Source organism: Henckelia pumila, chromosome 1 (genome assembly GCF_033568475.1).
Source record: "Henckelia pumila isolate YLH828 chromosome 1, ASM3356847v2, whole genome shotgun sequence".
Taxonomy (NCBI): Eukaryota; Viridiplantae; Streptophyta; class Magnoliopsida; order Lamiales; family Gesneriaceae; genus Henckelia; species Henckelia pumila.
Genome location: NC_133120.1, coordinates 84,324,708 through 84,338,477, shown reverse-complemented (window position 1 = coordinate 84,338,477; position 13,770 = coordinate 84,324,708).

Genomic DNA, 13,770 nt, shown 5'->3' with positions numbered 1-13,770 from the left:
AACATGCTTCCTATTCTAACATGCAGTTAAATAACCCAAATAACAACAACTCCAAAATAAAGACGAAATTTTAACCAAAGGAAAATTATTAAAATGTTAGGGGTAAGATATACCGGTGATCAAGGAGGTGTCTGGATCTACCTCCTCGGCCTGCATGACGAACACTCTACCAGCAGTGTTCTTCTTCCTCGGGCAGTTAGCTATCTGATGTCCTGGCTCCCTACAGTGATAGCAAACCCCTGCTCCCAACAAACACGGTCCCGAATGCATCTTTTGACACTTCGGGCAAGTAGGAAAACCTATGGCATTAGGGGCCCCGCCCCTCTGCTGCTGTGGCCTCTGCTGCTGCGGCCTCTGCTGCGGATTCGGGCCCTTAGCCGGCCCTGTAAATTGCTTCTTTGCAGGAGGCTGCGAAGGTGGTCGCTGATACCCAGCCTGAAACTGCCTCTTACCCTGCTGCTCCCTCTGGATCTCTCTCCGACCTTCCTCGGAACGCAAGGCTCTACTGACTGCAGACTCATAAGTAAGGACGTCTGCCATGCGAACATCATGCTTGATATCCGCCCTCAAACCCTCCACAAACTGCCTCAACTTCTCTGGTGGACTATCTGAAATCAGAGGCACAAAGCGACAGCCCCTCTCGAACTGTCTCACATACTCGACCACTGTCTTGTCCCCCTGACGGAGACTCATAAACTCTCGGATCATGCGACTGCGCACATCCTCAGTGAAGTACTTGGCGTAGAAGATACGCCTAAACTCTGTCCATGTCAGTGTAGGAAGGAGAACTCCCCTGGCAGCACCCTCCCACCAAAGAGCTGCGTCACCCCTCAGCATGTACGTCGCACAGTTCATCATGTCGGTGTCTGTGATCCCCATATAAGCAAAGATGGACTCCAGAGATCGAATCCATCCCTCAGCCACCAAAGGATCGGTGGTACCAACAAACTCCTTGGGTCCCTTCTTCTGGAACCTCTCAGCAACGTCCTCCTCATGGGACAACCTAGGACGAGTAGCCTGTTGCTCTAACAGAGCAGTAATCCCTGCCATCATATTCGCATTGGCCTGCTCCAATGCTGCTAGAGGGTTCTGCGGAGGTGGAGGTGGAGGTGTAGGTGGAGATCCCCCACGTCTGTTCATCGGTCTGGGAGGCATTCTGCACCACCACATATTTCTTTACGTAAATCGCCATGCATAACTAAGTTGTTTAAAAGTAATACTAACTTAAATCCAAAGAATTAAATCATGCTATAAACACTTAAAACTTACAGACCGGTAGCGTGGATTTCTGAGCTCGCATAGCAGTAATGACCCCTCCAAGGACCGTGCTCTGATACCAACTGAAACGACCCTAACTCTATAATTAATAAATAAATAAATATGCGGAAATTTTTTTTTTTATACTTATTAAATAAAATATGTACATATATGCCCATACACATATACGCACAAAATAAAAAGATTTAAAATAAATAAATAAATAACTTAAATAAAAATTGCATTCTTTAAATAAAATAAATATCTGAGTCAAACATTTAATTAAAAATACTGCATAAGAAAAAATGATTAAAGTTTGCATGCACTGACAATATTCAATAAAATATTCAAAACTCACAACCACTGAAAAATAATATAAAATGTGTAACATGCTGACATAATCAAAAACATGCAATGTGACTCAGACATCTATCACGGTCACAGGGATCACTGCCAGCCTGCTCATACGTCCTCGCCTCCGGTGGGTACTACATCCTCTTCTACGTACTCACCTGCACCATACCAGTGTAGTGAGCCTAGAGGCCCAACATGCTAACATAACAAGGGTTTAAAATAATTTAAATCAATTTACTACTAATACATAACATATACATGAATGAGCATGCTTAAAAAAAATATCATAACATATCATAACTTAAATTAACTTAAATAACATAATACATAAATATTGTTGAGCAATTTATTTTCTAACATTGCATGGTTGTATCCATAGTGTAACCTTAAATCATACATTAAATACTGATCAACGTGGAAACCAACGTACGTGGCGGTGACGAATCACCTCTTAAATTGGCAGTAAACTGCCCTTCAATAGTTCACATATGGGGACGAATCCCCCTCAAATCTCAAATTGTCACACTACTTCAACTTCCAACATAAAATATTTTCTTATTGCTCAACTTTAAACATGTAATCATACATAAAATTATTTCATGAATGCATGTACTTAAATAAAATGTGTGTCCTTCATATATGTTTAATTAAATTTCATACTAACATATACATATTAAAATAACTTCAATGCATAAAAATAATTAAATATATAATCAGGACACATGCAATTTCTCATGGATTGTACTGGACTGCTGGCCCTAACACTCAAGCTCATTTACTTAAATCTGGCCCATTAACATACTTAAGCCCAATAAAATTTTTCTAAGCCCAAATAAAATTAATTAAAGTCCCATAACACAATTCTGGCCCAATGGGCCCAAAAGCCCAAAGACTGGCCCAATAAATTTCACAGGCCCTAAAGCCCATGAAAATTATTGGACTCACTTAATTAAATCAATTTAAGCCCAAATAATTGAAATCAACCCAAAATAATTAAATGGAGCCCAATAAAATTTTAAGATTTAATTAGGCCCATTAAACCTTTAATTAAACTTAAAACTTAAAAAACAAAAATACCCGAGCCCAACTAACTCAACCCGGACCCGGACCCAACTAACTTGACCCAAGACTAGACTGACCCGACCCGGACCCTTCAAACCCTAAAACCCGAACTGCCCTACCCCTTCCCTAATCTATCCGCCCGCGAGCAGCAGCCCTTCTAGGGCTGCTGCCGCCGTGCTCCGGCCGCCCCTGGCCGGAGCTTCGCCGCCCAGACGTAGCCCATGTCTGGGCGGTCCTAACCTGGTCACAACCCCGACCCCATGCAGCCCCAAGCACAGCAGCCGAAGCCTCTTCCAACAAACCCTACACTGCATGCCCATGGAACCCGATCTGCAACCTCTCGGTTTTTGGGCTCTTTTGGCTTGAACCAACCAAGCCAATCGAGCCTAGACTCACCCTAGACACCCTAGGGACCCTTACCAGCAGCTAGAACATCCATGGCTAGGAAAAACGTGGACATGATCAACCCAAAACAAGAGACATGCGCATACAACCACAATAAATTTGTTTTCTGAAAATTCTTCAATGTTTTTGATGCATACTCAATACACACACTAATATATCTGATAGGCACGAAAAATATAGAAGGAAATCATGCCTTTCACCGGAAACGAAGAGAAAAACGAGCGTGGAACGATTCCGGGACGACGGGACGAACACACCTTCGAAGCTTTAAGAAAATTGAGCTATGGAGTCTTGGGGATGTCTGGAACGATGAAGAGGGTGATGGAGGAGAGTGGGGTGTCGGCTGGGGCTTGAATACGTGAGGTTAGGTATATTAGGTTTAGGGTTTAATTAAATTAAAGTATAGGATAGTTAAATATAATTAAAAAGGTTTTAATTATAAAAATTATACCACTTAAAAATCTATATAAAGTTTAATAATCTGATAAATAACTTAAATATATTAAAATCCCGAAATATCAAATTAATGAAATTTTAAAAATACTAAAAAGTCAATATTTTGGCTTATTTTGAATAAAATGGACTCCTAAAATTATATAAAATTAAATACTAAAAATTTTGAGGTAATAAAACTCAAAATAATATTTTAGGGCTCTAAAAAGGCTCATGAAATTAATTGGCTAGAAAGTTGTCATCTCGTCCGTCCACGGTCCCGTCTACGCGATAAAATAATTAAAATACTAAAAATCATAGAAATCATTAATTATGGGTTAAATGCTTAAAAATAAATTAAATCATGCACTAATAATTCACATAATTATTTAACCCATAAATCACAAATTTAAATAATTAAATACCCTAATTATGCATGCGGATTTACGTATTTAAAATACCGGGTGTTACACAAGGTGTTTGGTTGACCAAAAAAATGCTTAAATAAACACTTTTTAAGTCAAAATTATAGCTTTTTTAAAAGCAAAAAATTGTAGCTTTTAAAAGCATTTATTTTAAAAAATCTCTACAAAATCCAAACGGGCTCTAAATATTTTTTCATATGTGCCATTGGATGTTTAACATTATCTAGATGAAATGAATTTATTGCTTTTCTTCTTTAAATCCATAATTTAAATATATTGTTTTTTCGAAACTTCTTTTCTTTTAAATATTTTTCCATATCTACCGTTGGATATTTAACATTAATATAATATTTAATGAATCTGCTTTACCGGGATGAATTCAACATTATCTGTTAATATAATACTTAAATGAATCTATTGTTTTTTTAAATTCATTAATTAAATTTATTGTTATCTACGAATGACTTATCTTATTTTTAACGGCAAAAATTTTGATTCATTGTTATCTCATAATATTTTATGCATTAAGGGCTAAGATATTTACAATACAAAGATTATGAAATTTTCTATATTTAGTAATGGGCTTTGGGGGGAAAATGCTTGTTTTTTTCTTTTTTTAGCATACTTTCTTGTTTTTATATATATATATATATATAAACAATAACTTTCAAATGTTGTTTAATTTGGCTCATCTAACAATGGAGTGTTCATTTCTTTTTTCGTAAGAAAACATTGATTTGATAATGAATAAAGTTAATGTTCCAAAAAAAATAAATCGTGATTTTGGAGTTAAATCAATGGACATTGCTAAATGGCCAGAATCTGGCCAACTAAATGGAGTTGTTGGTAATTTTGAGGCTCATTATTAAGGATATCCATGTAATATCATATTTTACGAGGCAATTATATAACCTTTTCACTTATTATTATATTTAAATTTGAAATTTATCTCTCACCACATTAATTGATTGCATTTCTAAGAAATTAGTTGAAAAGACATCCAATCATCTCCTACACTTTGTCCTACAAATTTAAATTTAATAAATTAATATTTTATATTAACTATTACTCAAAATAACCACTAATTTTTTTTCACTTCTTGTTTTTATTATAATCCAAGAGTATCTAGTATTTATGAAATATTGATATATAATAAAAATCGTTGATTTAAAGAAATTTATTTTATTTAAAAAATATAACACTATAAACATATATGTTTTTTAAAATATATTTGTATGTGCAATATTCATAATTTTTATTAAATAAAAGATAAATGCATATTGATTAAATTTTAAGGTAGTAAATTTTTTAGCTAAATTAGTTCGAATTCAGCTTGATAAAATATTATAAAAAAATAACTTATTATAAGAAATATTTAATTATGGATATTTGTAGTGACCCTGCATGGAATCACCTACTAACTGGCAACTAATAGCATGCATTAAACTTAATACAGCAAAATACTTAACAGAGTAAAAACGTGCGGAAACTTAACCATAATTTACATATCAGCTTAGTAATATAATCCAGGCTTAAATCTGTAGTGATACAACCATATCGAAATTCTTAAAAATAAACATTATACAGCTAATAAATCATGTTGTATAAAAACTTTCAAAGCTCCTGCTCCCTAGTCCTGCCTTGAACTACCAGTTCCGTCCATCCTGCGACCTGCCCCATGGAATAGGGTGTCCAAGATAACAACTAGGACGTGAGTGCTATGCCCAGTACATAGACATGAGTAAACATATGTATATAGTGCATGCAACATGATGACTGGTAAAAGATCATCTGAAAAGTCATGCTCAGAACCGGCGCCATATGAGTGATGCCACCGCACGGATCAACCTCTGGGTGCAACCACACTCGTCTAGTACACCAGAGTAGACAGATATAAATGCCCCCGCCGTCGCGGTACTCTCAGTGACAGACTATCGAGTATAGAGCTGAGCGGCTCTATAATCAGGTATAACAAGGTATAGGCTCAATGTGTATATGCACATGACATGTGAGTATAGAAGACAGTAAAGCATACATCATGCCATATAATAATGCCAAATAAATGCAACATATAAACATGTATACTCACTGACAATCTCAGTCAATGTGTACGTACCTCTAGGCTAGTTCAAGTATAATAGGATCCTAGGTTCCAAGCCTATATTCAAAAGTTCACCGTATCACTACATAAATTCTATAAGCCTTAACTAAACTAATAAGTACTCCCAAAACTTAAATAGATTCCCGGACCATACCTTCGTCCGTAGTTAGCCCTTTGGAGTCGCTAGTCCCGGATGACTATAACCACATCTTGGTTATTCCAGAACCTCTATTATAACCGATAGGGCCCTCAAGTGTATATCTCACACTATATAACTGAAGAAGGAAACTCGGGAATTCGTAATTGAAAATGAACTCTGAACGGCCCTATTTATAGCCAAATTTCTCGGCCAGGATCGGAACTTCCGATTTCGGGATCGGAGCTTCCGATCCAGATCATTGCGTGCATGTCTGCCACGCCAGGATCGGAACTTCCGATCTACGATCGGAGCTTCCGATCTGCTCTATGATCAACACTTGTCAAAACTCGCGACTGAGTCATCGATCATTTCTGGCAGCTGGGGATCGGAACTTCCGTTCCAGGATCGGAGCTTCCGTTCCGATCGGAGCTTACTATCCAGGATCGGAGCTTACTATCCAGGATCGGAGCTTACTATCCGGCCCAAAATTAAAAAGCCCAAATTTTACTTCTGAAGTCCAATAACACTCCGAAATTGGTTAAATACCAACCCTTAATCATGTTTAACATATTATTATCTTAAAATGGTTTCTGGGTTACTACATTCTCCCCACCTTTAGATATTTCATCCGCGAAATAACATCTAAAGACAAATCAAGATAACAATATGAAACATCAAATCATGTCTTATTACAACAACGGTAATTACATCTTACATGGTAATCAAAAATACAAAGCAAACAACTCAGGATATTCTGCTCGCATACGACTCTCAGTTTCCCAAGTTGCTTCTTCAACGCCTCGGCGCTGCCACTGTACCATCACAAGTGGTATAGTCTTGTTCCGAAGAACTTTCTCCTTTCTGTCTAGGATACAGATTGGTCGTTCAACAAAAGACAGATCTGGCTCTAGCTGAATATCAGTAGACTGAATCACATGAGATTCATCAGCTATGTACTGTCGAAGCAACGACACATGAAAAACATTGTGTATACTGGAAATAGATGGCGGTAAAGCCAAACGATAAGCACACCGAATCTCATCACCTTCCTGAAAGGTGATACTCGTAGAAAAACATATTCACCAGGCTCAAACTGAAGTGGCCTGCGGCGAATATTCGCATAACTTGCTTGTCTATCTTGAGCAACTTTGATCCTATGCTTGATCAAATCTACCTTGTCTACAATCTGCTGCACCAATTCAGGACCCTCGACTTGACGTTCCCCGACTTCATCCCTGAATAACGGACTACGACACCGTCGACCATACAATGCCTCGAAAGGTGTCATATCAATACTACGATGATAACTGTTATTGTAGGCAAATTCAATCAAAGGTAACTGATCCTGCCAAGATAAACCAAAGTCCATGACAGAAGAACGTATCATATCCTCCAGCGTACGAATAGTGCGCTCTGACTGCCCATCAGTCTCCGGATGATACGCAGTGCTCAAACTCAGAGTGGTACCCAACGCCTGCTGAAAACTACCCCAAAAACGTGAAGTAAATCGCGGATCTCTATCACTAACAATACTAACTGGAATCCCATGTAATCGCACAATCTCCTGGATATATAAGCGTGCCATGCGATCATAAGAATACTCCCGGTTATAAGGAATAAAGTGTGCTGATTTCATCAAACGGTCAACAACGACTCAGATAGCATCACACTGACGTGACGTCATAGGTAAGTGGGTGACAAAATCCATAGTTACGTGCTCCCACTTCCATTCGGGAATCTCAAGATTCTGCAGTAATCCACCTGGTCGTCGATGTTCAGCCTTGACTTGTTGACAAACCAAACATCTCGAAACAAATTGATACACACTTCGCTTCATCCCCTTCCACCAGAATCTAGTTCGCAAGTCCTTATACATTTTCATACTTCCAGGATGAACTGATAATCGACTCCTGTGAGCTTGAGATAGAATATCATTCCTGAGCTCCGCAACATTAGGTACAACCACTCTATTGGATAGGCACAATAAACCATCTGCCTGAAAATGGAATCCAGATGTATTAACTCCATTGGCTAGACGTGCCAATCGCTGAGTCTTAACATCAAATATCTGAGCATCTCTGATATGAGAATACAATGCTGGCTCAGATAGAATAGTATACAAACGAATCTCATTCCTCCCTTTCTTGTGCTTGAGCGTAAAACTCAATGAACAGCACTCTTGAATCATATGAGATATTTCATTAGTCTGAAGTGCAGACAATCTCACCTGCCGACTCAAGGCATCAGCAGTAAGATTAGCAGAACCTGGATGATATTTGATTTCACAATCATAATCCTTCAGAAGATCCATCCAGCGTCTCTGTCGCATATTCAACTCTGCCTGAGTGAATAAATACTTCAAACTCTTGTGATCCGTAAATATCTCAAATTTCTCGCCATAAAGATAATGTCTCCAAATCTTGAGCGCAAATACAATGGCGGCTAACTCGAGATCATGCACTGGATAGTTATTCTCATGCGTCTTCAACTGTCGAGAAGCATATGCAATAACATGTCCATGCTTTGTCAACACACATCCCAACCCCTGACCAGAGGCATCAGTATAAACAACATAACCTCCTGATCCAGAAGGTAGAGCTAGCACAGGTGCAGTAGTAAGACGTCTACGCAGCTCGTGAAACGACTCCTCACAATCCGAGGACCAAATGAAGGTAACATCTTTCCGAGTAAGCTGAGTCAAAGGCCTGGCCAACTGTGAAAAATTCTCGATGAACCGACGGTAATATCCCGCTAGACCCAAGAAACTATGAATCTCAGCAACCGTTGTCGGACGAGACCAGTTCAGCACTGCCTCTATCTTACTAGGATCAACAGATATCCCTTCACTTGAAATCACATGACCGAGAAATACTACCCGATCAAGCCAGAATTCACACTTGCTCAATTTCGCATATAGCTGCTTATCTCGTAACGTCTGTAGAACAATCCTCAAATGTTGTGCATGCTCATCCTTGTCATGAGAATAAACAAGAATATCATCTATAAAGACGATGACAAATCTATCCAGATAATCTCGAAATACCTGATTCATCAGATTCATAAAGACTGCCGGTGCATTCGTCAAACCGAATGGCATCACCAGAAACTCATAATGCACGTATCTGGTCCTGAAAGCAGTCGTAGATATATCTGAGTCTCGTACCCGCATCTGATGGTATCCAGATCTCATATCTATCTTTGAATAAACAGAAGTACCCTGTAGTTGATCGAACAGATCATCAATTCGCGGCAAAGGATACTTATTCTTGATGGTGACATGATTCAACTGCCTGTAATCAATACATAATCGCATCGATCCATCCTTCTTCTTGACAAACAAAATAGGTGCTCCCCACGGAAAAACACTCGGACGAATATATCCCTTATCAAGCAGATCTTGCAACTGCTGTTTCAATTCCCTCATCTCTGACGGTGCCAGACGATAAGGTGCTCGAGATATAGGCGTAGTTCCTGGTACTAGATCAATACCAAATTCAACCTCTCGAACCGGAGGAAAACCAGGAATCTCATCAGGGAATACGTCAGGAAACTCGCTGACAACCGGTAGCTGATCAATACCCGTACTACTCATGGACATATCAACTGCATAGATGAGGTAGCCCTCCCCACCTGACTCCAAGACATGACATGCCTTCAGAGCCGAAACAAGTGGCATCGGAGGTCGCGCACCCTCACCATAAAAGTACCAGCTATCACCCTCAACGGGATGAAACTGTACCAGACGCTGATAACAATCCACAGTAGCGTGATACAAAGTCAGCATATCTATTCCCAAAATAAAATCAAAATCCGTCATCGCTAATATCATCAAATTAGCCGATAACACATTACCCTCAAATTCCAGAAGGCAACCCATCACTAGACGCTTAGTTACTACCTCCTGCTCCAACGGAGTAGATACAACTAAATCCATATCTAATGATACGTAAGGTAATCTATGTCTCTTAACAAAGCGACTAGAAATAAAGGAATGCGATGCTCCAGTATCAATTAATACAAGTGCAGAAATATCACATAACAAGAAGTTACCTGCCAACATGCGATCGCTTCCCTCAGTAGCCTGCTCCTGAGACAGAGCAAACACCTGCCCTTGAGTCTGGGGACGAAAACCAGAAGAACTCTGTGGTGCTGGCTGCTGACGTGGAAAAGTAGAAGCCTGAGATCCAACCTGGGATCCCGATCCACTAGCATAACTCATACGCTGAGGACAATCTCTCCGCAGATGTCCCTACTGACCACAAATATAACACGCCCCTGTAGCTCTCCGACATGAAGCTGCAGGATGCTTCCCACCACAGTGGCTACAAAACTCCTCCTTATTCTTCTTCTTCCCAAAGCGGAAAGTACCTCATGAACCACGAGAACCAGACGAAGTAGTAGGAGTAGAAGAAAACGTAGGTACAGATGGCACAACAGATTGAGCTCGAGGCCCAACAAATCCACTAGGCTGTGCTGACATCATCAACTGTCCACGCCTGTTGCTGGTCTCCACAAGACGGCAACGGTTCACCAAAGTCTCATAAGATACCGGGTCATCACAGACGACAACCTGAGAGTAGATATCTTGGTTCAGGCCTTGCAGAAAGATATCATACTTCGACGCATCACTCGCATTAATATGGGGACTGAAAGGTAGCAGATCAAGAAATCGCTGCTGATACTGATCAATAGTCATTGATCCTTGCCTCAAAGTAAGCAACTCCATAGATCGTGCTTGGCGAACAGCCGGAGGAAAATACAATTTCTGAAACTCCCGACAGAAATCCCCCCAAGTCACCTGTCCTCTCTCAGTACGTGCCTGAGCAACCTTGGCATCCCACCAAAAACGTGCTCTATCTTCTAGAACAAATTCTAGAACTTCCAGTTTCTGCTCCTCAGTACACTCGAAAGCTCAGAACGTGCTCTCAAGTTTAGACATCCAGCTTCTAGTTTGTTCAGGATTCTCGCCTCCCACTAAGGGTTTCGGTCCTACCTGCATAAACTTATTAATAGTATAGCAACGTCGACCCTCATGAGGACGATGTTGATCATCCTGATGATGATGGCGACGATGATGATGACCACTTTCCTGGCCAACACTACCGTGACTCTCGTCAGCCATATCCTGAAAAGAATTGCACATTAAAATCCCAAATGCGCAAGAATGACTCAAGACTAAACTAAATCCCAAGTACTAATCCCAAAATCTATGCATGCTCTGATACCAAAAATGTAGTGACCCTGCATGGAATCACCTACTAACTGGCAACTAATAGCATGCATTAAACTTAATACAGCAAAATACTTAACAGAGTAAAAACGTGCGGAAACTTAACCATAATTTACATATCAGCTTAGTAATATAATCCAGGATTAAATCTGTAGTGATACAACCATATCAAAATTCTTAAAAATAAACATTATACAGCTAATAAATCATGCTGTATAAAAACTTTCAAAGCTCCTGCTCCCTAGTCCTGCCTTGAACTACCAGTTCCGTCCATCCTGTGACCTGCCCCATGGAATAGGGTGTCCAAGATAACAACTAGGACGTGAGCGCTACGCCCAGTACATAGACATGAGTAAACATATGTATATAGTGCATGCAACATGATGACTGGTAAAAGATCATCTGAAAAGTCATGCTCAGAACCGGCGCCATATGAGTGCTGCCACCGCACGGATCAACCTCTGGGTGCAACCACACTCGTCTAGTACACCAGAGTAGAAAGACATAAATGCCCCCGCCGTCGCGGTACTCTCAGTGACAGACTATCGAGTATAGAGCTGAGCGGCTCTATAATCAGGTATAACAAGGTATAGGCTCAACGTGTATATGCACATGACATATGAGTATAGAAGATGGTAAAGCATACATCATGCCATATAATAATGCCAAATAAATGCAACATATAAACATGTATACTCGCTGGCAATCTCAGTCAATGTGTACATACCTCTAGGCTAGTTCAAGTATAATAGGATCCTAGGTTCCAAGCCTATATTCAAAAGTTCACCGTATCACTACATAAATTCTATAAGCCTTAACTAAACTAATAAGTACTCCCAAAACTTAAATAGATTCCCGAACCATACCTTCGTCCGTAGTTAGCCCTTTGGAGTCGCTAGTCCCGGATGACTATAACCACATCTTGGTTATTCCAGAACCTCTATTATAACCGATAGGGCCCTCAAGTGTATATCTCACACTATATAACTGAAGAAGGAAACTCGGAAATTCGTAATTGAAAATGAACTCTGAACGGCCCTATTTATAGCCAAATTTCTCGGCCAGGATCGGAACTTCCGATTTCGGGATCGGAGCTTCCGATCCAGATCATTGCGTGCATGTCTGCCACGCCAGGATCGGAACTTCTGATCTACGATCGGAGCTTCCGATCTGCTCTATGATAAACACTTGTCAAAACTTGCGACTGAGTCATCGATCATTTCTGGCAGCTGGGGATCGGAACTTCCGTTCCAGGATCGGAGCTTCCGTTCCGATCGGAGCTTACTATCCAGGATCGGAGCTTACTATCTGGGATCGGAGCTTACTATCCGGCCCAAAATTAAAAAGCCCAAATTTTACTTCTGAAGTCCAATAACACTCCGAAATTGGTTAAATACCAACCCTTAATCATGTTTAACATATTATTATCTTAAAATGGTTTCTGGGTTACTACAATATCAATATTTCTATTTTTAAATATAAACTTTTTTAAGAAAACCCCTTTTTCATCAAATCTTAGCATTTGTGCAAGTATTAAAATATAATATTAAATTATAACAAAAAAACACTATATGTATTTTATTTTATTCGTTTTAGAAAAAAAACAATAAAATATTTTTATCTGAAGCAAAAAAAAAAAATCAAGTGCATTGTTATTACCATTTGTTGTTATTAAAGCAGGTAATTTTATTCATTCATTTTGCTCTTACATGTAACTCGATTAAAAATGTTTTATCAATTTATTTTTGAAATAATTCACATGTATATAATGTTAGGTGATATTAAATAGATCACTAATATCAGTTATTCAATTAATCACGAGGTAGATATTAATTCGAGATAATTTATACAACTTGTATACTTATAATATTACTAGTACAGATAACTTGTGGTGTACGTTGACATCAGTTACTTATGCATGTTAACACAAATCAATATTTAATATGATTTTATTTTATTTTAATTTGTTTTGTTTTTCAAAATTTAAATATAATTTACTGGTATCAATTGTTGGTATACATTGAATAATCGATTTATTGAGATTATTTTTTATAAGTTAATTAAATGAGTTAGAAAGAAATTGTATTACTTGTTGGTTGAGAAAAATTGGATTAGATTGATCAAACAAAGGGGCGAAAAATGTGCTTATTAAACTATTTAAGATGTATATGGAATAATGATTGATAAATAATATCATGTTTATTAATTTTTATTAATTAAATTAGAGATAAAGTTATAAACACTATTTTCAGAACCGGACCGGACCAGCCGGTTCGACCGGAAACTGTTCGCCGGACCGGTCCGAAACTTCACAAAAAATTGGAAAATCGGTCCAACCGATCAGAACCGATCAAAACCGATCAAG